The following is a 25,436-nucleotide window of genomic DNA, read 5'->3' on the forward strand; positions in this document are numbered from 1 at the left end:
CAAATAGTTGGTCATGAAAAGATATGATGACGACAATAATGAAAATTACTATAGTTGAGAATCACTCAACACTTCTATGATGTTAGACTTTACGCTGCTTTACACACATTTATTTTCATCCCCAAAAACCTTATGAGAAAGTGTAATATTTTGAAATAATATATCCACTTTACAGATGAAGGGACCGAGGCTCAGAGAAGTTAGGGTGCTAGTCCAATGAGGCCAGGGCTTGTAGTCTTGTGTGTCGCCTTGAAGAGAACTTGGCACTTACTGGGCATAAGTACTCGGTATATATTCATAAACTGGATGAATGAACAAATTCATACTTGGGACATATATTAGGGAGATTCAGGAAGGGCTGGGTGATGAAACTGACAATGATAAAGTGGAGAGCATCATGAATAATAGCTTTAAGAAACTATAAGGGTAGTAATAAAAGAGGACAGATAGAGGAGATTAACCTGCCTCTTAATCAGTGGTTTTTTTTGGATGTAACTGCTCATCAGAATCACTTGGGGATTTTTAAAAAATGGGATACATTTATGCTATAAGGAAAATAAAACTATAAAAAGAAATGTATGCATTAAAAAGTAAAAGTCCTACATTTCTTTGGCGCTCTTTCCCGTACCTATTTCTCAGTTTTGACCACTATTAACAGTTCAGCATGTGTCAAATTTTACATACCCATATATGAGTACATACACGCAATAAGCTCTTTATATATTTCACTAGGAAGATCATATCCTAAAACTGCTGCATGGTTTCCTTTCTAAAGTTTAAGAATAATGTATGCCTTGGACATTTGTCAATGTCAGCATTTCATTCAACTGATGGACATGCCATGATTTATGTTAACAGTCTCCCATTGTTGGGCATCCAAATGCTCTTTTTAAGTATAAACAAAGCTGCAGTAAAAACTCTTGTACGTCTATCCTTTTCGACTTGTTCAAATATATTGGTAGGATAAATTTCTAGAAGTAACACTACCAGGTCTCAGGGTATGAGGTTGACACCCATTGCTAATTTCTTAAAAAAAAAAAAGGCTGTAGCAATTCACTTGAGAAACAAAACGCAACAAAAAAACCAGTCTCTTAGGGCTACATCTATGTCCACCAAGTCAAAGCCTTGGTAAGTAGAGCCTGAGAATCTATATACATTCTGGAGTTTTCTAGGTGAAATCAGTCAGGTATGAGAACCACTGATCTAGATCATTCTCTTCCTTTTAGGCAAAGTGTGGTTGAGATGGGAACTAAAATAAGCCTTAACATATAGAAGTAGTTTGTTGAAATTATATCATCAGTAATTATCAGTAATTTATCAGTAAGAATGTTCAACGCTTTCAAATACATTTATCTTAATTCAGCTGTATAAACACTCTTTTCAGACAGGTAGAACAGCAGAGAGAAATGAACTGAAGCTCTGTAAACAGAAGGTCGCTCAAACCAAAAAAATTACAGAACCAAGACTGGAATCTCTTTAGGTCCTTAGAATCTCAAATTTTCCCCCCTGCTCCCTCCCATTATACTATATAGCAATGTGGATTATGACCGTACTGGCTGTCCTGACAGTAGCATGAGAAGTATAAGCATGATCACGCTGTGGGAATTGTGATTTCGGATTTTCAGAAGAAAATTCAGGCATCGTTTTGGGTTGAGTCTTCTAGTTATGCAGACACCGAGACAACCAGTGGTCTGAGAGTAACACTGGTAGAAAATATAGATGTTTTCTATATCTATGTACTTTTTCTCCAAAAGATCTGAGGCTGGGACAACAGCCAGAGAGGCCCAAATAACATCTCTAGAAGTCTTTTTCTTAAAGACAAGTGATGGGGACAACAGAAGTGGCCAAAGGAGACTATTTCTCTACACAGATTAGATAACTAAGTCTAACCAGCGTGTAGATGCTGCAGAGGCCCGTTCCCAACAGCTCCCCACGGCTTTGGCTGGTTTATTGGGAAGTGGGGCTGCTGCCAGAGTTCTGAAGTATTTCAGTCAACAAAGCCTCGATCAAGACTTAATTTGATCTTGCCTTTCAAGAAAACGTCTGCCTAAACCAAGGGTAGGATGACATTTTCATGAAGGTGAATTTTATAGCATCATTATGCCTATTACATGTAACAGTGCCTATGGAGAATATGGCCCTTATCACTGGCATTTATAACAGCTCAGAATTAGGAAAGTAACCGAGTCAAGGAGACACTGAGATCCAGCCTTGCATCTGGGCAAAAGAGGAGGGAATAAATATTTCTTAAGCTCTCATTAGGTATTCTGACCTACATTCTCTGAGGGTCCTGCCTAGGGTAAGGTAGGGCAGCCTACGGCAGAGAAATGAGTTAATACAGTCATGGGAAATCAGAAACATTCATAGAGCATCAAATAGGTCAGAGTTGAAGGTGATCACCAACTTACTTCCTAGGGAGTGAATTATCTGAAATAAGTTTGTTACTAAGTGCTGTCCCCTTGGCTGGCTGAGGTCAGAGAGGTGGCATCATTTGGGGGGAACGATGATGAGTTTTCCTCTAAATTAGGAATCCAAGAAAGTATGTGCTCTATGAAGTCAGGGAGAATTAAGTGAACTGACTGAAAACGTGTCTAATTATTCACCCCTTAAAAATGAGATAATCTCAAGTTTTTTTCCCCTCTTTAGAAGTGTTTACAGGCCTGTTGAGAAGGCCAATCTGCAAATGTCAATAGAGTGGAACCTGCAGTTTGAGGAAGGTGAAAACCCCTGGCTGTAATTGGCATGAAGAGGGAAACAGACAAGGTGATTTCTGTACAGAGATGGCTTTTTGGATCATGAGGCTATAGTTGAAGAAACTGTCCCCATGTTGTGGCAACGACCCGAATTGCTGGTGAGCTTCCAAAAAGAGATAAACAGAGTCTAAGCATACTAGTGTGTTAAATGAAACATACAGAGTGACAGTTAATGTCTTTTCTACAGAGGAAGCTTCTTGGGCAATAAAGAAACGTCTCGGTTTTAAGTAAAAACTTATGTCTCTGAAGTTTTTCTAAGCCCTACTGAGGAGGCTATGACCCTGCCTCCTCCACCATCCCCTGAAGACCAGTCTCCAGCTCCTCGACTGACAAGCTCAGAACCTATCGGGAGTTGTTCTCCTTTAGGGAAATAAACCCAGTCTACAGCCTCAGCGCGAAAGACTCATTAAGTGCTTTCCAGTGGGAAGCAATTACTTCCTCCTTATGAAAAGTTTCAATGGTCTTCAGTCTTCCTGTCACATTTCTCTTAGAGTTACTCAGACCTGTGTCCCAGATGCTTTTCTGTTCTCTTCTTTTACACTTTCTTTGTAAATAAGCTCCCTCGTTCTCATAGCCTTAAGTACCATCTACAAGTTGATGCATCCAATTTTTTTGTCACCCGTCCAGATTGGCTTCTGGACCACCTCCAACGGCCAATGGCCCAGTGGGCTCTCTACATTCTGTCCTCGGTCTAAATATATTTGATTTTCTTCTCCACTGGGCCTATTGGCAAGTTGTTCCCTTTGCTGTAAATGGAGTCTCTTCTACCCAGTTGCTGAAGTCTGGAATCCCAAAGTCGCCCTTTCATCTGGAACCCCACGTCATCCTTCACTCCTTCTTCTTCTATGTGCACATTCTATCATTAGTCTATGAAGCATACATGTACTCAGTACCTATTAAACCTACCTTTAAATACATTTATTTAAAACCCATCCGCTTCTTGCATCTCCACAGCCGCTGCTTGGGGCCAAGCCGCTATCAATTACAGCCTAGATTATCACATTAGCTTTTCATCTGGTTTAAAGTTTCCATTAACTCCCTCAGTTTTCTCTGCACACAACATCCTAAGAGCTCTTTACAAATCTAAATCATATCATGTCACTTCTAGGCTTATAACCCTTATAGGGCTGCACACTGCCCTTGGTATAAAATATAAAATCCTTGACATGACCAACAAGCGTGAGTGCTCTGACTTCCCTTCCTGCCATTGTAGCTTTAGCCCTCATTGCTCTTGAGCTGTCTTTGTGTCACTCTAATTACACAGACATAAAGGTCTGAATTTTACAGTCTCTTTCCAAATGCTTTTCGCACGTTGTTTCCTTTGTTTAGAATAAGTTCTCTTCACTCTTTTCTTGGCTAATAGCCATTAATTCTTCAGGTTTCAGCTCAAGACTCTTCTCTTAAAGCTTCCACCTGGAATTGTTCCTATTTTTGCCCAAAGCAAGTCATAGGGCCACACCTGAATTTAGCAGGACTGGGAATACATAATCTTTTTTCAGGTATATAAACTTAATATGGATAAAAATTAATACACTATACAACAATTACCCTTCAAGAAGGCTATAAAGAACAAATATGTCAATGTTTTTGGCTTTTCATTGGGATTATATCAACCAAGTGTGGGAACAGTAGTGGTTTGATGCCAATAAGAAGCTTGACTATGTATGCATATATGATTTCAATGACTGAAAAATATTTCTGGAAAAATTATGTTTTCTCGAGAGATTGGCCCTTTCAAAACAAGGGCCAATGGCGGGGGTGGGGAGACATTAACAAAAGTGCTTTTGCAGGATGAAAATTACTCTTACCTATATTAAATAACCTGAAATGTCCAATTAATGTTTAACATGCTAATGGAAACGTAAGCATTTTAAATGTGACTTTCCAATGATAATACATTTGTATTTCGGTCTAATTCAAATCTAGTGGTGGAGATTTAAGATGCAGAAGGTAGGATCATGGCAACCTATTCTGTCTCCTATGTCTGTATACAGATATATACATACAGAGAGAGCATATATATCTATACTGAAGGTCACTGAAAGTCACTTTTTGAAAAATCTTTGGTATCTTAAAAAATTATCTGAAGAAATTTGCAGACAGAGATAACTTGTCAGGAAGTCTTCATTTTACTTGGAAAGGTAATTATGGTCATAATAGCATCACTATAAAGGGAAAGGAAATAACATTTCTGAGCCTTTACTATGACCCCATGCATAAAGTTCTCCAAATAACCCTAAGAAATTATGCTATTATCTCCATTTTACAGCTAAGGATCATTAGATGCTGAGCGATTAAGAACATGCCTACAGCCACACAAGATGGTAAATGGCAGGGCAAGGATACAACCCCAAATTTGTCTGATTCCAAAGCTCAATCCCTTACCTCAATGATGATGATGATCTGGTGTTCCTTAAATCAAAGCTCATCCGCAGTCTCAGATTATATATCTGGGCAATAATAAGGATCCAACCTATTGGTTTACTGTAAACACAATCTAAAAATTAGAGCTATGCCTTCCCTTTCATTTTTGTTAGATTTAGTGTAAATATCCTCAACTACGACTAAAAAAAAAAAAAAAAATCCAATATCCTTTCCATTGGCAGAGTGTGATCAGCGGAAAGAAGAGATAGAAATCCATTATTCTCGAAACTCCATTAGACTATCTCAAACATTGGATAACTACTGATATAACTTTCAGGAGCCTAATAATATAGGTGAACCAAACTGCAATTTGAGCATGACTAACTCCTGTGAAAGGTCACACAGAGGCAGCATAGTCAATGGGGATTAAGGCATTGACTCAGGAATCAGAATTCAAAAGTCTGGCTCCTCTATCATCAGTTGTGTGGCTTTGGACCAACAAGCTATCTTTGTACTGATTTCCTCACTTGTGAGATGAAGGTAACAATAGAACATATCCCCTGGGGTCGTTACAAGGAGTATATGAGTTAGCACTTAAAGGGTCTTTTGAGCAGTGCCTAGTACCAGAGTAAGTGCTATATTAGGTTTTGAAGAATGAACAGTATTTCTATTAGGTCGTGTTAACGGATTCATTCATTATTTATGGAGATTCTGCTATGGGCTAATCATTGCCATGTGTAACTTTGGCTAAAACAGCAAAGCTTAGGAATCTCTCGGAAAGGTAATTTTTGAAAGTACCATATAGTTGTAAAAGTTTAACAAACGTATTTCCTCTAGACTCTTAGACAATTAGTGCCTTTCATATTTTTTAAAAAAGAGAAGTATGACCTCATAATTCAGATTATTTTAAATTGCAAGATGATTTTTCTACTCTTTCTCTTTCCCATTCTCTGTGGAGTTGGTGCTCACCACTCATAGTACACAGAATGCGAGGCATATGTCAGTGGTTGTCATCATGGATAGCAACAGAAAAAGAAAAATTTACTATTTCTCAATACTTAGCTGAGAACATAGCAACAAATGTTAGGTTTTCACTATAGTGGTCAAGGGGGTTGGTCCATCCTGTCCTTGTTTTTACTAAATGAATTAATATAGAACAAGCCATTATTTACTGACGAAGCTCTGAAAAAAAATGTGTTTCTGTTCTCTAAGAGAACCTATCATTAAAGCCTTTTATATTTTAAATCATAATTTGAGCTGGAAACATTTTCATTTTTTTTTTATAAAAAAACTCCCCAAGTTACACTGATTAATGCAGGGAAAACTACATTTCCCAAAGAAGCGATATTAGTTTGTCTATATACTCTAGAGCCCTAGGATTCCATATCTAGGAAATAAAAGAGCTTAAATAAATTGCTGGTAATAGTATTTCTTCCAACAGACGATCTGGTTGCTGAATAAAAAAATTTACAAGTGGAAAATAAACTACTGGTTGTATACATATCACTTTCCTCAGGTCCTCTCAAGTATTTGAGATTGAGGTGATGACAGAAAGGCAAAAATTCTGTGTGATTTACCAAGGCCCAAGGCTATCAGGAAATACTGCATGAACACAGTGATTCTTTTGTGTAGTCAAATGAATTCTTAGAGAAATGGTGGCTTGGGACACTGATTAGATTTGCTTAGTGAGACAACAGTCTTTTTCCCTTGGTCTTCTATTTTTCCTTTCCAAAGTCATCATTCAGGCTTTGCCTCACACTGAACCAGCAGCCCTGGATTCTGATTTGACAACGCCTGCTTGCAATTTGATGATGCATCTTAATCTCCAATGACAGGCAGGAGTATTTCATGAACTCAGACTTTATTGGTATTTCCAAAAAGTTATACACATACCTGCATATTGCAGCACCATTGTACTTGGATGGCTACACTTGAAAATGAGTTGGTGGCAAAGTCTTATTTATTTATGTTTAGGGTTGCTTTTGTAGCCAGGCAAAATATATTTTTTTAAAAGCTTCAAATTTATTCTGCTACCTTCCAAAGGATGAAAGTTTCTTTGTCAGGGCAGAAATTAATGGCTTGCAATGTTTTCTGTTGAACTTTCTCTGAAGTTTGCCTTCAAAAAAGATTTAAAAGAAACTTTTCCCGTGGAGCAGCCTGACATCTTTATTGGTTACAATTGGTGTTTTCTTACTAGCTTGATATACTCCCACCACCAAGATAAATAAGATCAGACCACAGTCTGCTATCTGGGCTGTCAGGGATGTGGTTCTCCAAGTTCATTCCTCTGTGGAAACCTGATGAACCCAGTTCAAAGAGGAAAAAATGTTTTGCGATTTCAAATTTAATTTTATGTGGAGCAGGCTGTGGGATTTTTATGGTAGTGAGGTCACATATATTATAATATTTTATAGCATTTTATCTTGTTAAGGAAAACCAAAAAACTCACCACTGCCAATCTTGCAGTGTCTATTGTTCAACTTGTCTGACCTTAGGAGAAGGCACGTAATTTTACGTACTTATGAAAATGGCTTATAAAATAGAAGAGCCAATTAGGAATACAATCCTAATCTTAGTTCCATTAGGGGAAAGGAGACAGGGAGACTCAGGGATGATGGGAAAGAAAGGGGAAAAACGATTCATGAAGAATCAGTTTTCTCCAGTTCCGGAGCTGAGTACTCTCCTCCGTGTTAAGTCAACTCTTCTCCCCAGCTACCCTCTGAGAGAGAAGCATTATCAGTATGGTTTTACAAATTAATGTCTTGAGATTAAGTCCGTTTGAGTAACTTGCCCACAGTGTCTCAGAGAAAGGAGCAGAGCTCTGATGCAAAAATCTAAGGTCTTCACTCTTAGGTCTATTCACACGATTAGAGGACTTTTACGGAGAGAGAATGCCTTTGGGAAGGGTTAAAAAATAGTGTGCGGTAAGGTAAACCTCCCATGGTAGTCATGGTTAATGAAGATTAGCTTTCCTGCTTGCTCTGTGGCCTGGGACCTCCTTATTCTTACGTCAGCCCTACCCAGACCGTCTAATCCTGAACATCTCAGAAAGAGATGACGATTTACATTGAAGAACTGAACCAGACACCAGCATCGATGACACGGACAAATCTCGCCACATTTGGAAACCTGAGGCTGCGTTCTAATCTGTGGTTACTTGTTGATCACTATCGATAGTTGAAGGAAAACTGAAAAGAAAAAAATGTCAATCTCCAAATTCTTTGAGATGTGGGCAAGTCCCTTTCCATGGATATATATTTATACATAGGTAGGTAGGTAGATAGATAGGTAGAAAGAGAGATCTCTCTAAATGTCTGTTATTTCCATAACAGAAGTTAAAGTGGAAAACATTCTCCTTTATTTGAGTAGGCAGGCTGCTCCAGGGGCAGGTGCCCAGGAAAAATTTCTATAACAAAAACTATTTGGGTACAAGAAAGCCGGAACATCTTTGAGCATCTGATAGCAGGACCCAGGCAGGAATTCCTGTTGTTTGGGCACTGTGGGAACACATGCAAGGCGAGAGGAAGGATCCACATGCTGATTCTCCTCTGGAGTTCTTTCAAGGGCATAAAGAAGAGCCTAAAATTGTCCATCTTATGGAAACAGGATACAGCACTATCTGTACATAGATGCACATAGCGGTATTACCTAAGCATGACCAATTGTTCAGAGAGACAAATACTATGAAACCTAAAATGAGCATTCTAGAAATCCTCTCTGGTTGGTGAAGTGGAGTAACAGCAATAAAAATTCTCAAATTCTTCGGCAGCAATAGCCACATTCATTTCAGTTGTAAAAACAATAAAAATATGTTGTGACTGCTGCCAAGCCATCAGCATCTTTCCCCTTTTAGTGCTATATACTTCTGAATAGATCCCTCCCTTTTACTTGTGGTTTTTCTCCTACTTTCCCGATTTTTAAAAAAGTGGCCCCATGAGTGCATGAGAAAACAAATGTTTACTTGGGATGTGTTGTTTTCGTAGCATCATTACGGAGAAAAGGTAAGAAAAGGACATCTGTACAAAAGCAGTGTGTGTGAGAAGCTGTCCTTTTCAAAAGCATTTCTGCAATGTGGCCATTAGCTGCTGATGGAGTTGCCATGGTTATAAGAGGTCCACTGTGGGAGAAATCTTCATTTATTATCAGATTTTGACAGCGGCAGTCAGAATGCTTGATGGGGGGAAAAATAAGCACAACAACATAAAAGAGCCTTGGCCATTTTAGCCACACAAAGAGTTGAGTTATAACATTAAAAAATATTCAATGATAAAGTCATGGGTGAGTTGAGTGCCAAGAAAAATCTGGCTTTTGCAATAAAATGTATTCCTGTAAATAGTAGAGGCAGAAAATGATAGTCTACTCAAGAACCAGGAAAGAATCCGCAGCAGGCATAAACCTACTGAGTTGAATGTGATCAAATTATTCTACGTTATAGTTTACAGCAGTTGTGCTGCTTTCTTTTGCATCCTTTCTCATGTAAAAATCTGGATGATCTAAGCTACAACTTTACGGGTTACTGAGCTTACTGTGTCTCTCAGAATTTTAGTACAAGGAAAAGCCTTTGTACTAAATGTACCTGAAAGCCCGGGGAATATTATCTTCATATAAAAAGTATAATAAATCCCATTACATGGGCCTCACGAGGCTATGGATTCACGTCCTTCATGGAAAGTCCGTGAGATGCATGTTAGCATTCTTCTTTGGTCTTAGTATCACACTAGGAATTTGATGGGTTTTTGCCTTTTTAGAAAAACAACTGACTTCTCTTGATGGGTCAGCATTTAGAGATGAACTATAGTCCATCTCTTGCTTCAAAAAGTACAAATATGTAATAAATTATGTAGCATTTATTTGTGGTTTAGGGCCGGAGACCAGAAGAGCTCATTCATGAACATGAACCTGGAATGTTTCTCCGTCTGCAAAGCAGAGGCGAAGCTTGCTGATGGAGACAGTGAGCTGACAGGGATAAGGACCATCATGGCTCAGGCTTGGGGGAATAAAAGCTGGCAGATGAATAGCAAAAGGGCTGGTAGCAGTGGAAAGTGCGTGGTCATTTAGGCAGACTGGAGGATAACTGGGGGAATCCTTGGAAGGAGGTTCCACACGGCAGGCTCAGTACTTACATCCATGCCTTGTCCTGCATGACCTGAAGCTGCCACCACCTAGGGCTCCTCTCAGAGGGCTTCGGCCTCAGTCCTGGGGCATCTTCTCTTCCCTGCCTGCCTTGTGTATCTTCTTCAGTAGCATAAAGCTGCTCACTGTTGTCAATATCTCCCTCCATCTGTTTGATATTTGCTGTCTCTTCTCCTTTACCTGGCATCAGCTGATAACTTTTTGCACCCTGGTGTTCATCATCTTTGCTCCATGGAAATGACTCCACCAAGGGCACTAATGACTCTGTTGTTGATGCAACAGATAATTTTCAGTCGTGACCCTCTTGGCCTCTTCTTGCTTAGCTCCAGTGGTGTCCCTTCCTGTGGAGTTCTCATCTGTGGATCACTGCATACAGGTCAGGCATAGAGCTAAGTTTTTGCAAAAGCCTATGAGGTGGGTGTAGGTCAGGGAACGGAGACTTAGAGTTCAAGCTCGTGGCCAAACACCTATGAATCATTCTTCCAGACCACCCAGAAGTTTTTACAAAGGCTTTACCTCGCGGGCTTCACAGAAGAAAGCTTCCCACTCCACACCAGATCTGGTGCACGGCCAGTATACTGAAGCCTCTGAGGGGCATTGGAGGCAAGGGCTCGGGCCCCTCTAGCTGGCCATGCTCTTCTGCCTCTCTGTATTCTGAGCCCAGTACCCTCATCCGGGTCTTCAGTGGGCCTCCCTCTAGCTTCTCTGCTCCAACCTCCTTTTGGAGGAACGAGAGGAAACCCTGAAGACATGTTCCCCACTCAACTCACTAGTCAGTGCTCTGCCACTCCTGGCCCTCTCGCTCACCCTCTTCCCAGGTCTGCAATACTGCAAGAGCCTTTTATTTGGGGAACCCCTCAGCAGTAAGAGGGTCCAACATCTTTGCTGATCTATCAGATCCTTAACCAATGTGTCATTCTTTGTGGGAAAATGGAACAGGGCACTGAAGAGGGGATGGAAGGGGGAGGAAGGTGGTCCTTTCTCTAGTTTAGCTTCTTGCTTATACTACTGCAGTAAGTCACACACACACACATACACACACACAATTTTTCTTTTTACGGCCACAGCTGTGGCATATGGAAGTTCCCAGGCTATAGGTCAAATTGGAGCTGCAGCTGCCAGCCTATGCTGCAGCCACAGCAACACTGGATCCAAGTCAAGTCTGTGACCTAAACCGCAGCGCATGGCAACGCCAGATCCTTAACCCACTGGGTGAGGCCAGGGATTGAACCTGCATCCTCATGGATGCTAGTCGGGATGGCAACCCACTGAGCCACAATGGGAACTCCACTGCAAGTGATTTTAAAGGCTTGGTTACTCAACTGTTAATTTCATTTTTGGCTTGTTGCTTCAACCAGCTGTTCGGACACCAGGCAGCACAGCTCTCTTCAACCTGCTGAGCCTCTGATGCTTACTTGGTTCACGCAGTAAGAACTGGAGCTAGGATTAGAAGTCAGTCTGTTTGAGCAAAACAATCTGAGCTCTTAACCACTATGTAGACTGTGCTATACTTGCCGAAAAAGTTTCTGAATTACTTTCACAGAACCCACACTCCTTGTTTGTCTTCAGTCTTGTGCTATTTCACTCTTCCCAGGAGATTTATTCTTCCCTATGAACTTCATCACCACTGGAAACTGGGGACTCTCCAATCTTTATTGCCAGGCCTAATCTCTCTTCTGAGCTCAGAATGACAATTCTGATGGTCTCTGACATATGTCTGCTTGGATGGTCCAGAGGCCACTCGTTCATTCATTCATTCACTCATTCATCGTTCATAAATTAACAATCATTTCTCTCTCTCTCTCTCTTTTTTTTGTCTTTTTAGGGCTGCACATGTGGCATATGCATTAGGCTAGAGGTCTAGTTGGAGCTGTAGCTGCTGGCCTATGCCACAGCCACAGCCATGCCAGATCTGAGCTGTATCTGCGACCTATACCACAGCTCGCGGCAACGCCAGATCCTTAACCCACTGAGCGAGGTCAGGGCTCGAACCTGCGTCCTCATGGATATTTGTCAGCTTTGTTTCTGCTAAGCCATGACAGGAATGCCACATTCATTTCTTGAGTACTTCCTATGTGCCAGGCTCTGTTTTAGACCTGAGAGTCACAGGGATGAATAAGAAAACATAGTCTCTGTGGTCCTGGAACTTGCACACACACAACTGTACAGACGGACTTAAATACAAACATGTACTTGTACCCGGGCTGAGTACCAGAAATCGACGTGCAGAGTGCTATAGAGCATTCAAATGAAGCCCCTAACTGGACTTGGTGTTTTTGGAAAATCCTCCTCCGAGGACGTGATCTTAGTAGGTGTTATCAAGACAGGCAGGGGAGGAGGAAGGAGTGTCCCAGGCAGCAGAAATGGTATGGAAGATGCAAGACGGCACGGTTGGAATACAGAGAGGGTGTGATTCTGGTCATACCTCCACAGCCGGAGGGCTTCTGCATTTCTTCTCTAAACGCCAACCTGAACCTTTAGGTGGTCAGTCTTGTTCCATTCTGGGTCTCTAGCCTATAGATTAAAATCTACTAATAGATTTCGACATTTTACTCTGTGGATCTCTAAGTCTGCTGCTGCCTGCACGCTTTGCTTTAGCTCTCAGACATTCTTAGGAGGACCCTAGAACATCCTGCAGTGATGACTTCTGTCTTCCCCACTGGAGCACTAGACCAACAACCACTCTCATTCTTATCCCCACACTGGTTTCTCTCTCAGTTTCTTTTTTCCTTTAACCATGCAATCCCTCTGCATCAATTACAAGGCTTTGATTAAAGGATCAACAGTCAACCCAGAATGGACTACAGAATAGAGAAATGACATATAACTCTGGATTATTCTGATAACTTCCTCATAGTATATTCCATGAGTTAGGCATATAATCCTCTCAAAAATAATTATAGTGTATATAATATGTATTATATATAATTATAAAATATCTGATACCTACATAAGAATATGTGCAACATGTATTTATGTTAAAAAGCATGACATCCAACTATTTGTAAACTTATCAACCAATATAAAGATTATATGTGTCATCAAATCATCATCTTAGTTCTGTGAGGGAGGTTTGCTACCTCATCTGCCTTCCTTCCATTGCAGAGATGCTCTTTATCCTGCCTGAGGAAGAGGGTCATCCAGCATCTGCTTGAACATTTTACCTTGCAGACATGGCTTCTTGCAAATAGCAGGGGGTGTTAAAGCCAGGGCTATCTGTCATTTCTGAGTATTATAGAAGTTTGAGAATAAAGTGAGTTTAGAGGACAGCCAAACTTCTGTAATACCCATTTTGGTCCTTTTAAATATATATCATGTCTTCATTATTCACATTTTAATAGTCTTTTTTTTTTGCTTTTTAGGGCCACACCTATGGCATATGGAGGTTCTCAGGCTAGGGGTCAAATCAGAGCTCTAGCTGCTGGCCTACACCACAGCCACAGCAACATGGGATCTGAGCCATGTCTGTGACCTACACCATAGTTCATGGCAACACCAGATCCTTAACCCACTGAGCAAGGCCAGGGATTGAACCTGCGTCCTCATGTATGCTAGTCAGATTCGTTTCTGCTGAGCCATGACAGGAACTCCTCAACAGTAATTTTTTTTTTTTTAACTGCCTGAAACTGCCTTTAGCAAGAAGCTAATTCTGGTAGACAGAATGTTTATCTGTTGACAGAGAGTCTTGGAAGTGGTAGTAGTCAGTCCTTGAAAATGGACCCTTCCTCCAAAGAGACAAGTCAAATCACAGACATTGAGAAGAGGTTGATCTGTGATCTGTACTTAATTGGCTGCCAGTTTTTTATTTTAGTTGGTGTAATAAAAATTGAGAAGATTCTATATTCCGTGATTTCTAGAGAAAAGGTTTATGTCTTGTTCAGTCAGAAATCCTTGGTGTTTCAGCAAGTGCTTGACACATAAAAGGCAGATAATAAACATTTGCTGTTGTTACACTGATTGACTAGTCAAACTACCGATTTTACTCACGGCAACCATACAGAGCAGATACCATTATTATCCTCACATCACATAGAAAGAAGTGAAACATAAAAGACTTGGTAAAAACCAGCAGTTCATCAGTGAAAGAGTTGGGATGGGAATCAAAGCAAATTGACTTCAGAATCGAGGACTAAAAGCTATCTCCTTCACTACATCTGAATATTTGGCAACTGTTCACCTAGACCTTCCTGAAATATAAAACATTTGAATTCACCAGACAGCCCAGGAACCAAGTTCCAAACATCCAATTCAGAGAAGGTTAGTTTATGAAAAATATCTTCAATTTTTATTGATACTTCAATCCATACATCGCCTAACTTACAGTTTTTTGGGGGTTATATTTTGTCCCTTTGTGCTAATTTTAAGACCTGCATGAATTGTTGGTGTTAGGGTCAGAAATACCACTATAACTTGTAAAATGTATTAAAAACACCTCCGAAATATGCACGACAAAGTTTAAGAGTCCACAAAGTTTAACTGTCATCCATCTTTGAAAACCAGTTCTTTGGTTTCTTGCAAGACACCTTTGAATAATGGAGTGTAATCACAACAATCTGAACTCTAAAAAATGGAGAATAATAAAGGACTTGAAGTTTGCTTTCCTGGCAAATCTCGGCATGCAAACGTTACATCTTGTGTTCACCCTGTAAATCCCACAGGCAGACAGTTCACTGGGAGGAAAAACAATTACTCTGCTCTTGCCACGGTCTGTAAACACAAAGCACTCGACAAGGCTTATAAACCCATCAAACGTATCATTTATTTTGGCAGCTGAAGAGATGTCTGAGGTAACTTACATTTAAGTGAAACTCTGTGTCTTAAGAGATTATCACGAAGTGGTTAAACTTTCCTCTTTTTTGCCCTTCTGACTTTGAGCAACAAAGAAAGGTCAGGTCTGGCTGATTTTCACGTGGCTAAACAACATCCTAAAGGAAAGTGATCAGAGTTCGCCTCCTGCAAGCAGAGTCCATTAAATGAGGTCAGTCTAAGTGTCCAGATGCTTAATTCCAATGGACGCTAAATTCTCTGTACAGTGTCTGGTGCATAGAAAATGCCCCATATGTGTCTGTGGCCATTTCCCTCTCTCTTGGTCTGTATTTACTTCCTGGCAATTTCACTAATTATTATTCTATTCAGAGGATGAGCAGAGGAAATAAAAGGAGATAAAATGAAATTAGCAAATTATACAGTCCTTTAGCATGTTTGGTCTAACATTTTGGCAGAGGATGGTTTTGGACCATCTAAAGAGTTGACTGGTACAAATCATTGTTCCCCACCCTCATTAATACTGCATCAGAAATTGTTGGAGACTGCCTATTTAGGATAAGATAAGAGGGCTACCACCAGGGAGTGAACTGCCGGCAATGGCCAGTTCTTTTATATGCTCTTTTGTCTTCTTCTTACAGTTACTTTTGCTGGGATCTAACTCTCCAAACCAACTACTGGACTTTGCTCTTTTGTATCATTAAAATCAAATGTTACACTCAGAAGCAGGGTAGACATCCTTCTAAGAGATTTGGTCTTTCATGACCCCGTGGTAAAACAGACTTCACCAAAGAATGATGTGTGACAGTAGGAAGTCACACATGTAGTTTGGGGAACAGAGACTGCAGCCGAAACCAGGGAAAGAAATCTGCAGTTTCAAATGAGGCAGGGAAAGAGCAGCTGAGAGTGAATGGGAAGCATCAGGGAGCCAATCAGGCCAGGCAGGAATGCGCAGGAGAAGATGGTTTTTGTGTCTGCTGGATCTAACTGCCTGTGGCCTACTGAACAATGCATCTGGGTGAATAACCAGGCTTTTGTGCCTCTTACCCAGATCATTAGAGACGGGTGGTGGGTGTCCCACCTAATATTTGTTTGTAGGGCTAGTGACGAATGGGTATGATATCATCATTCTTGTCACTTGTGGTTAAATATGTGGCTAAACTACAAGTGTCATGGTAGAACCTTAATCTCCCTATAGCTCTGACTGATGCTTAATAATTTTTCACTGTCTGAAGATGTGTAATAGCACTGACTTGTGGCTGAAAATTGCCCTACCGTGAACAGACATTGAAAATCCAAAATACCATAATAGCTCTGATATTGGCAAGGAAAAAATATTTGCTTTATTTATTTAAAAAAAGAACCCCCAAAACTAGGCTTTGGAGAATTCATCAGTCTTTCACATTTAAGAGAACAAATCTCTTGCATTACAATAAATTCTACCATTGTCTTCTAGTTTTGTTCTAATCCGAGACTAGGAAAAAAATAACCTTGCGTTTGCTTAATCCACATCAATTTGCATCTACTTCTTCTATTCATTTTGTCAAATTTAGAAGATTGGGGTAAGAAAGTTCAGCCCAATGTAACTAGAATTTAGCTAGAAATATAGAGAGGAAAATAAACCTGGAACATTCTCTCTCTTTTAAGTACTTACATTAATATAAAATACTTGCAATGTACTATCAAAGTTGAAAACCCCTGGAAAGAAAAATAATACATAACTGAAAAGAACTGTCACTTTTTCTTCAATCTTATATAAATATTATCATCCAAAGACTTTCAAAGAATTTTTACATTTACTCATTTAAGTTTCCTTGATCAGCAATGATTTATCTTTAGTACAAGGTCAATTGATGCACAAAAAGCTTGGCTAATCATCTATGAATTTTCAAGAATTATATGTTGGGCTGAAAATAGATTCATAGAATTTGAGAACCAAAAAGAATGTTAGTCAGATGGAGATATTAGGGAGATTAAGTGATTTGACTATTGTTTTACAGCTGGTTATTAGAGGTAGCGCCTATGTCCCGACTTCCAGTTTTGTGGGTTTTTTTTTTTTTAAGGCCACATAGTTTATTAAACTATTTTTGAACTACTGACACCAACTCTCATATCTATAGAGATATATATAGATGAAAATCGCAGAATTTTTTTTCCAAATAAAAAATAACTTTACTTGTTAAACACATCATTAAGGAAGGCAAATTAATCTGGGGAGAATATCAGCAAAACATGTTTGGCAAATTATGTTCACAAAAAGCTGTTATAACTCAACAGTGAAGAAAAAATATTTCAATTATTTTAAAAAGTGGAAAAAAGACATGGGCAGATCCTTCTCAAAAGAACACATGTAAATAGCTAATAATGGTATGAAAAGACATTTTACGTAGTTGGTCATGAGGGAAATGTAAATTTGAACACACTGAGACACCACTGATGGACCCACAAGATCAGAGACAGACAATTAAAAATAAATCCCTTTTTTAAATTTGAAAACCTCACAAATGCTAACCAGGACCTAAATCCATAGTCCAAGCAACTACTTTCCTCTTCTACCCACTCCTTCAGTTCCCATCCATTCAAGAGATTTCTTGTTATTTCTTAAATATAAAAAAAAATATAGTTTCCACATAGGGATGGCTGGTTTCTTTATCCTCCTTCCTGACATCAGAACAATTTTTTAAGTAGATTTACTTAATTATTTCCCCAGAAAGAATTCATTCTGTGAGATATGGAGCTGTTATCTATAGACAGACTTCTAAGATGTTCTCAAATACAGTATTCCCCACTCTTGGCGTATACACATCTTCTCTCAATTATTCAATTAAATAGTAATCTAGGTACTATTTAACTGAGCAGGATTCTATGGGGCCTTCCCAGGATAGACCTCCACCTACATATTCCACCTGCCTTTTGTCTATAGAAAAAGCTCCGTCAAAAAATAAATTTAATCATAGAAGTGAGAAAATGCCCAAAGAAAGTAAAACAGTCAAACAAGACAAAATAAGACTTTAGTCATTCAACAAAGTCAAGAACCTTTAGTTCTTCCTCAAGGACTATATATATAGATAATACTCTGGGCCAAGTGTTTTCAAGCTGTTCTGCAGACTGAAATTCTCATCAGGTAAAAGATGTTAACTAAATGCCCACAAACCAGCTGAAACCAGAAAGCTGATGATACTGACTTCCAATTAACTCACCACCAACCAATCAGAAGAAGGCCCAGGAGCTGACCACACCCCACTCCTTGGACACTATAAGACTCCCCACTACCGGCTCCAGGGCGGCATGCACAGTTTAGAGGGTGCTGATCTGCTGTGGTTCTCTGAGTCTGGTGGAGAAGTGAGGCTATTCATTTTCACTTCCCCCAAAGCTCTGTCTCCATGATTCAGTTCTGTGGCGGTGCGCAGAGGCCGAGTTTAAGCAACACTCCGGAGCAGGAATTCCACAGGTACAATTAAGTTATGAAGTCAACTGATTAACAAGAGCGGGATTATCCATGTGGGTGTTAACGAATCACACAAACTCTAGGTCTGAGTCAGAGTCATGAGAACCTGATGCACCTTTTTTGGCTTGGAGATGAAGGCGGCCTTGCAGCAAGGGACACTGGTGGAGTGTCCCACCGAGGAGCAGCCCCAGCTGACGTCAGTCAGAGAGGAAACCAGAGATCACAGTCTTAAAACTGTAAAAAACTGAATTTTTCTTGGAATATAAACACTTTGAAATTAAACATGGAAGCTGACTTCTCCCAGAACCTCCAGAAGAACTCAGCCTGAGGGACCCCTCTGAGTCAGATGTGTGTTCACCCTGAGAAGACCAGCCATGGGGTAGCAGGCTTTTGACCCACAGAAATGGTGAGGTAAGAATTTTTTGCTGTATTAAGCTATTATATTTGTGGTAATTTGTTACTAAGCCATAAAAACACACACACACATCTAAACATTGAGTCGGCCTATTGCCGTGTAAACAATATTTTTAAGTAGTAGCCACATTATAAATCTTGATGACCATGTTGTAGTTTAACAATGTTAGCAAAATCTTTGTATGTTTACTGCTTGAACACTGTTTTAGTTATATATTACACTATATTAATATATTAGAGTTGACTTAATCTTTTCCTCATGTGCATTTTTAAGTGTTATCATAAATACTGCATTGCTTTTAGCCCTTTTCTTTTTGTAACCACTGGAAGAAAAACCAAAACAATTCCAAGCTTTAGCGTTTTTCGTGTAATGGAAGTCACCTGATGGCTGGTAAGAATGCCTGGGAGGATCTTCTCTGATAAATCTGCAGTAATAGTTTTCAGGTGACTATTTTGGGTGTGCAATTAAAATGTATTTCTGGAGTTCCCGTCATGGGGCTCAGTGGTTAGCGAATCCGACCAGGAACCATGAGGTTGCGGGTTCAATCCCTGGCCTTGCTCAGTGGGTTAACAATTCGGCGGTGCCGTGAGCTGTGCTGTAGGTTGCAGACGAGGCTCCGATCCCGCGTTGCTGTGGCTCTGGTGTAGGCTGGTGGCTACAGCTCCGATTGGACCCTTAGCCTGGGAACCTCCATATGCCGCAGGAGCGGCCCTAGAAAAGGCGCAAAAAAAAAAAAAAAAAAAAAAAAAAGGTGTTTCTGTGCTTCAATTTCTTTACTGTATAATTTCTGAACAGAAGAAATAGTAAGAAAAAGTTTACACTTATTATAAAGTATACATTTCTTGCGTTTAGCTGATAGTTTCATCCAAAATTCTGCATGTGTTGTAGATGCAACTTATACTAATGGTACTCAGTTTTACGTCTATACATATTTGTTTGGATTTAATTTTAAATATGGCAATAACAAGAATTAGACTTATTTTAAATGTACTGTTTCATCATGGATGCCACATAGAAAGTTAAAGATTTTTTGTTATGAAAGACACATGAAAGATGGAGCTTCCACATTGTATTGGAAAAACCTCCAAAGACAGTTGTGATGGGAGAGATGCTAGCATACATTATATTTATGTATTCAGAGCATTTTTTAAACCTGTTTGAAATTGGAATTTTCAAATCCATGTTTGAAAGAAAGCAAGGGTGGTTCATAGTTCTGATAATGACACAAGATTCTGACAGGTAGTCCTACACATTTTAGACTCAGTAGCTGGATCTTAATATTTTCAAAAAGAAGGAAAACTTCCTAATATCAAAACATAGGCTGACATCAAAACTTTTCAGTATTTTCCAGATGATAAAATTAAGAGTTCTGAACAGTTTTCTGTACACTTTCCAAGGTGTAAAGTGTCCAGTTACCTATGAAAATTGAGATTATTTTTTTACTGTTTTCTATCATTGTCTATCATTTTAGCAACTGAGGATATTATTTAGGGAATAATGAATAGACAAAAATGATTAGGTTAGCAGTGTCCTTTAGGATTTTTTTTTTAGTTATGTGATTTAATTATAAACAGGATAGAAAAAAATACCTGAACATATAAAAGATTATAAATAGAAATGCCAATCACAGATACCCAGAATGCAGGTATTTAAATATACTGATATAGAAATCTCTGTGTGATGTTGCTTTTAAAATTTAGCTCCACTCTACTATAATAAATGCAGGGAGCCACTGAGACGTCAATTAAAGTTGAATAAGCCCCAGTCCAGCATTTTGAAGGAATCAGGGTTATAGTTTACTACGTATTAAAAGCAGTTCATTAAACTGTTACTTATTTTTTGATTATAAAAGTGTAGTTTAATGATTGTTTCTTCCAATACGGGGAACATTTCTTCCTTACCTATCTCATTTTTTTTGGAATTTATTTATTTTTATTACTCAAATGAATTTATCACATCTGTAGTTGTATAATGATCATCACAGTCCAATTTCACAGGATTTCCATCCCACAATCCAAGCACATCCCCCCAAACTGTCTCCTCCAGAGACCATAAGTTTTTCAATGTCTGTGAGTCAGCATCTGTTCTGCAAAGAAGTTCAGTCTGTCCTTTTTTCAGATTCCACATGTCAGTGAAAGCATTTGATGTTGGTGTCTCATTGTTTGGCTGACTTCACTTAGCATGATAATTTCTAGGTCCATCCATGTTGCTCAATATGCTGGTATTTCATTCCTTTTAATGGTTGAGTAATATTCCATTGTGTATATGTACCACATCTTCTTGATCCACTCCTCTGTCAATGAACACTGAGGTTGTTGCCATGTCTTGGCTATTGCAAATAGTGCTGCAATGAACATTAGAGTACATGTGTCTTTGCGAGTCATGATTTTCTCTGGATAGATGCCCAGGAGTGGGATTGCTAGATCAAATGGGAGTTCTATGTTTAGTTTCTGAGGAATCTCCGTACTGTTTTCCACAGTGGTTGCACCAATTTACAATCCCACCAATAGTGTACTAGGGTTCCTTTTTCTCCACAGCCTCTCCAACACTTATTGTTTGTAGACTTTTGGATGATGGCCATTCTGGCTGGTGTAAGGTGGTACCTCATAGTGGTTTTGATTTGCATTTCTCTAATGATGAGTGATGTTGAACATCTTCTCGTGTTTTTTTGGCCATCTGCATGGCTTCTTTGGAGAACTGTCTGTTTAGATCTTCTGCCCATTTTTTGATGGGGTTGTTGGTTTGGTATGGAGCTGCAGAAGATGTTTATAAATTTTGGAGATGAATCCCTTGTCAGTTGATTCATTTGCAAAGATTTTCTCCCATTCTGTGGGTTGTCTTTTCATTTTGTTTAGGGTTTCCTTTGCTGTGCAGAAACTGTGAAGTTTGATTAGTTCCCATTTGTTTATTTTTGTTTAGAGGTGGATCTGAGGAGATGTTGCTGTCATTTATGTCAGAGAGTGTTTGGCCTATGTTTTCCTCTAAGAGTTTTATAGTGTCTGGTCTCATATCTAGGTCTTAAAGCCATTTGGAGTTGATTTTTGTGTATGGTGTTAGGGAGTGTTCTCATTTCATTCTTTTCCATGTGGCTGTCCAGTGTTCCCAGCACCACTTGTTGAACAAGCTGTCCTTTCTCCATTATATATTCTTGCCTCCTTTGTCATAGATGAGTTGGCTGTAGATATGTGGGTTGAATTCTGGGCTTTCTATCCTGTTCCACTGATCTATATTTCTGTCTTTGTGCCAGTATCATACGGTTTTGATGATCGTTGCTTTGTAGTATTGTCTGAAGTCTGGGTGCCTGATTCCTCCAGCTCCATTTTTCTTTTTCAGGATATCTTTGGCTATTCTGGGTCTTTTGTGCTTCCAAACAAACTTTAAAATATTTGTTCAAGGTCTGTGAAGAATGTCCTTGGTAATTTGATAGGGATTGCATTGAATCTGTAGATTGCCTTAGGTAGTATAGTCATTTTGATAATATTAACATTCCAATCCAGAGCATGGTATATCTTTCCATCTATTTGTGTCCTCTGATTTCTTTCATGAGTGTCTTATAGTTTTCAGAGTACAGGTCTTTTGTCTCTTTAGGTAGGTTAACTCCTAGGTATTTTATTCATTTGGATGCAATGGTAAACGGGATTTCTTCCCTAATTTTTCTTTCTGCTCTTTCATTTTTAGTGTATAGAAGTGCCATCGATTTCTGTGTATTAATTTTGTATCCTGCGACTTTGCTAAATTCATGGATGAGCTCTAACAGTTTTCTGGTAGAGTCTTTAGGGTTCTCTAGGTATAGTATCATGTCATCTGCAAAGAGTGATAGGTTTACTTCTTCCTTTCCAATTTGGATGCCTTTTATTTCTCTGACTGCCATGGCTAGGACTTCCAAAACTATGTTGAAGAGTAGTGGTGAGAGTGGACATCTTGTCTTGTTCCTGATCTCAGGGGGAATTCTTTCAGCTTTTCACCACTGAGAATGATGCTTTTGGTGGTGACTTTTTTGCAGATAGTAGAGTTGTAGTCTCTCTTACTTCTGGTGTCTGCCCCCCATGTGGCTGAATTCGGTATGGGGGCTTGCTGTAGGCTTCCTGATGGGAGGGGCTGATGCCTGCCCACTGGTAGGTGGAGCTGATTCTAATCCCTCTGATGGGTGGGGCTTTGTTTCTGGATGGGATTAGAGGCAGCTGTGTGCCTGAGGGGTCTTTAGGCAGCCAGTTTACTGAGGGGCAGGGCTATGATCCTGCCTGGATTGTTGTCTTCCCTGGGGCCTCTCAGGCTGACTGAAGGGTGGGGCAGGTTTTCCCAAAATGGCCCCCTCCAGAGAAAGGCAAGCTGCTGAATATTCCGGAGAGCTTTGCCTTCAATGTCCTTCCCTCACAACAAGCCATGTTCACCCCTTTTTTCCCAGGATGTCCTCTAGAACTGCAGTCAGGTTTGACCCAGATTCCCTTGGAGACTTTACTTTGCCCTGGGACCCAGTGCACGTGAAAGTCTGTGTGTGCCTTTTAAGAATGGGGTCTCTGTTTCCCCTAGTCCCGTGGAACTCCTGTGCACAAGCCCCACTGGCCTTCAATGCCACATGCTCCAGGGCCTCTTTCTCCCAGTGCCAGCTCCCCGCACGTGAGGGTTTGATGTGGGGCTCAGAACTCTCACTCCTGCAGGTGAGTCTCTGTGAACCAGTTAGTTTCTAGTCTGTGGGGCTTCCCACCTGGGAGGTAAGGGGTTGTTTATATCACAAAATTGCCCCTCCTACCTCTTGATGTGGCCTCTTCTTTGTCTTCCGGAGTAGGGTATTTTTTTAAGGTTTCCAGTCCATTTGGTTGAAGATTGCTCATCCTTAGTTGTGAATTTTGTTGTTTTTAGGAGAGAATTTGAGCTCCAATCCTTCTATTCTGCCATATTAATCCCATCTCCCCAGTTTTGTGTTTTATCCTCTGCACTGAACTCCTGTAGATCTACTTTAAAAAATTCAACGTGTGACTCAACAGCTGTCTTGTTTTTATTGGTTTACTATGAAGCATGGATTGGAACCAAAATTTCTGGGTGGAATTTCAAAATCTGTTTAATGAGCATTTATTGAGTACCTACTCTGAACCAGGGTACTGTTATCTTTGAATGACTACATAAACAAAAGAGAAAATGTACCTGCTCTCCACCCAGGGAGGTATCCTGGCTTTTCTTAAGATGCATCCACTTAAGATTGCTTACTGCCCAATTACTGGAACTTTGCTTGAGCATAGATTAGTGCTCAATAGTTAATACTTTATTCCAACTGCCTGTCCTCAGAGGTCTGTTTGAGCAGTTCTTTAACAGATCTAAAACCATTGGGAGAATGCTAGCAGAATGTCTTTCTTCCTTCTCCTTATCCAAACATGATTGAAAATGTCATTTTTGTCTTCATAACTTTATTCATGAAGGTTTCCCCCTGGAAATGCAATCAGGTGCACACATAGAAGCATGCACCTATACCTACTTTATTTTCAAATCTTCTAGAAGTTTTACATGGATCAACTACAAAGCACTGTGCTCCGGAAATCCTCTGTAATTTATTTTAACAACCATCATATTCTTTCTTATACTGCAGGGTGCCTTGCATATATGTCTCCTACACTATCATTATAATTCCTTCAAAACAGCAAGGAACAATGCCCAACATGTTCTCATTGAATTAGTATTTATTTTTTTTTTAACTTTTTCTCTATTTTTGGCTGTGCCCACAGCATGTGGAGGTTCCTGGCCAGGGACGGAACCTGCACCACAGATTTGACCCAAGCCATAGCAGTAATAATGCCAGATCTTAACTTCTGGACCACCAGAGAACTCTGAATTGTTTTAGCCCTTAAACTCCCTCCATTCTAACAATCAAAATAACTTTTTAGGATTCTTTATCCAAGATATTGATTCTATAAAATATGTAAGTCAATTTTTCAGAGATATTTACTGGCTACAGTTTTTACGTGGACTAAGGAAATGAAAACCAGATAAAGCATATAATTATTATGCTCTTAAGTGTATATGTTTGTGAATATAGACAGAAATAAACCCAGAAAAGTGAAAAAACATGTGTCAGGAGGATTGGAAAATATCACCCAAATTTCTTTTAACACAAAAGCAAACAGTTTTAAAAGATAGTGTAACAGTGCTTAAACAACACTCACAAGGAGAATGCAGGGGCTCTGAAATGTTCAGCTTCAATTTTTCACTAGTCAATTATTCTAAACAACCTATTATAGCATCAATACAAGCATCAGGGAATAAGCTATCCTTTTTATATCCATAAACTCTAAAGATATTTAATTCTGCAAAAGTGACAATAAGAAATCAGCTTAAAAAACCCAGACCAGGAAAATATACTTCCTCCTACCTTCTCATAAAGTCCCAACAGGACAAGAACAAAAAAGGAACTAGAGTTGTCATTTAGTTATTTTCATATCTATATCAAATACAGCAAAAACAGAATGAATAGAAAAAAAGTTCCCAATTTAATTAGACTAATCAAAGGAAGAGATAGGAAGAACTGACTCTGCAAAGCAGAACTACAAAGAAGACTCACTGAATAGTT

General features: G+C 39.5%; 1 protein-coding gene and 1 long non-coding RNA gene across 3 annotated transcripts in view; one reads left to right on the forward strand and one right to left on the reverse strand.

Moving 5' to 3' along the window:
• Nucleotides 1-25,436, reverse strand: part of GRID2 (glutamate ionotropic receptor delta type subunit 2) — a 1,309,423-nt gene that overhangs the window by 24,860 nt on the left and 1,259,127 nt on the right.
• The window catches only part of LOC110261991, an 89,986-nt gene continuing 82,188 nt past the window's right edge, over nucleotides 17,639-25,436 (forward strand). Inside the window, exons 1-2 of one of the 2 annotated variants that reach the window (XR_002346470.1) lie at nucleotides 17,639-18,465; nucleotides 18,546-18,873. This is a non-coding gene — a long non-coding RNA (uncharacterized LOC110261991). Of the gene's footprint in view, nucleotides 18,466-18,545; nucleotides 18,885-25,436 lie in introns of those variants that run through there. The other variant, XR_002346471.1, reaches the window with a different exon arrangement.

This window comes from Sus scrofa, chromosome 8, assembly GCF_000003025.6.
Source record: "Sus scrofa isolate TJ Tabasco breed Duroc chromosome 8, Sscrofa11.1, whole genome shotgun sequence".
Taxonomy (NCBI): domain Eukaryota; kingdom Metazoa; phylum Chordata; class Mammalia; order Artiodactyla; family Suidae; genus Sus; species Sus scrofa.